Raw genomic sequence first — 2,351 nt, 5'->3', positions numbered from 1 at the left:
AGGAAGACCCCATACCTACAAAAAATAAGAAAAATTAGCTGAGTCACAGAACTCTAGTCCTAGCTACTCAGGAGGCTGAGGTAGGACAAAAACTTAAGCTCAGGAGTTTGAGGCTACGATGAGCTATGATGATACCACTGCCATCTAGCCTAAGCTATAGAGTGAGACTCAAAAAAAAAAAAAAAAAATATATATATATATAAAATTTGTAAATTAGACATTTACTGAAAGATAGAGTAATTATTAATTCCTAAATTAATTACTATGTTTCCCCCCAAATAAAACCTATCCCCAAAATAAGCCCTAGCAGGATTTCTATGCATTTGTTAAATATAAGCCCTACCCTGATAATAAGACCTAGTAAATGCATAGCCACGCCATGTATTTTGGCACAGAGAGGAAGAAATCCCCTGAAACTAAGCCCTAGTGTGTCTTCTTGAGGAAAAATAAATATAAGATAGTGTCTTATTTTCAGGGAAACATGGTATGGACTTAAAGTATTTCTCCATCAAATTTCTATATAGTTCTTTTATTACATAAATCACTACTTAATTTTCCACTCATCCCTGTTTTCTCTACCTTAATTTTGTCAAATTTTGTATTTTAAATTTATCAGGCTAAGTTTTATTATAGTTTTAAAAATGGATGTGAGGTATTTGTGTTGATTTGTAGCTTGAGAAATACTACACATAGTATCACATATTATATATACATAGGAGGAGGAACAGAATTGTTATTGTTCTAAGTTATTCTGATTCATAAATGGATGCCCACCTATCTTAAAATTTGGTGCTTTAAAACAAAAATTTCATCCCATGTCACAATTTTGGATGTGTGAGTTAGGAATGTGGCCAGGGCTCTGCCTGATGATGCCTTTGTTTCATGGCATCGAGAAAAATCACACAGTGGAGGCTGGATGGCTGATGGTCTCACTTGGGAGTCTAAGGAAGTTTTCCTCATATACATAGTGTAGTTTTGGAAGTGATTATAAGGCCTAGATCAGTTGGACTGTTGACCTATGCAGGTGCATGTGAGCATACTTAAGGTAGGGTGACCAGACGTCCTGCTTTTTAACAATTTGTACTGCAGTTCCGCTGCATTTTAAAAAAGCCCCGATTTTTGGAAAGAATGCTTGATGGGCAGGAGAACAGGAAGGAAATATACGATTTTCAACTGCCATGTGGCTATTTCACTAGAATATGAGTTTTATATTATTTTTGTTAATTTTATAACGTTAAGCTGTAATAATAACAAATAGTTGTTGAGAAGTGATTATCAAGAACTGCTTATCAAAGTTTGCATTGTTGTCAGGCCCTGCCCTACTGTGTCCCTTGCCCCACCCCAGCCCTGCCCCCACCCCGCCCCCCAGCCATGTTGTCCCGCTTTACAAATGTTAAAATTTGGTCACCCTAACTTAAGGGGAAAGTCATATCTTGATGTGCTTGCATTGTTAGCAACAATGATTTAATAAGCTTAAAACCAATATACAAGTATTATTTATAAATAAGTTAGGAATTAAATTAAGAAAATGATTGCAGAGGATGGGCAAAGGAAAACAGAAACAGGAGAGAAGCAGATGTGGAAAACTCTGAATCTGGAGGAAAACCCACTGCCAGACGCCTGATGACTTTAAAATTCCGGAAGCATCCTGCTGAAACTTCAGCCCTCCCCAGTACAAGCCCCAGCTGAGAAGGTCTCTAAACAGGTGAGACTTGCCCAGAAAGGTGGGGCTATTTGCCTTGAGAGAGGAAGTGCTTTAGTAAAGATAGATTATGTAGAATGTTTAAACTTTATTAAAGACAGTAAGATTTGCTCCAGAGATAAGCTATCTCTTTGCTTCTGTCACCTCCGTATGACCAGAAACGTCTGTTTGCCTGAGCAACAAACTTCTTGAGTATTAATTGTCACTTCTGTGATTTGTGTGCATGGCCTAATTGAGGTCTTCTCTGACATCCTGCTCTCAGACTGTTTTTCAGTATTCCATGCTCTGTTTGCGTTAAAGATCATAAATACCTTAGAGCAATAAAAGTAAACAGTAAATCCATCCAATTAGCGTGGTTAGTTAAAGAAATAGTTTAGTTAGAAAAATGCAAGTAGAGCAGGAACCATATTGTCATTGTTTTCCTTTCCCTCATGAGATTTACGATTAAAACAATGGTATATGAAATAAAAATGGAGCTGGCCTAGAAGAAGATGCCACATGCTATGTGGAATGTCACAAAGAAGAGCATGCAGACTCCTGGCGCAGCTATCTCTTAACTTTCTCTTTGTGTCTTGTATTTTCATTTATCTTCATCCTCTCATTTCCGCCAAGCCAATGGGAGGGAACCCATAGCATCGTTGGGGCTGGT

The sequence above is a fragment of the Otolemur garnettii genome, unplaced genomic scaffold, assembly GCF_000181295.1.
Source record: "Otolemur garnettii isolate 467f Iridium unplaced genomic scaffold, OtoGar3 scaffold00169, whole genome shotgun sequence".
Lineage (NCBI taxonomy): Eukaryota > Metazoa > Chordata > Mammalia > Primates > Galagidae > Otolemur > Otolemur garnettii.
This window is presented reverse-complemented; position numbering follows the sequence as displayed.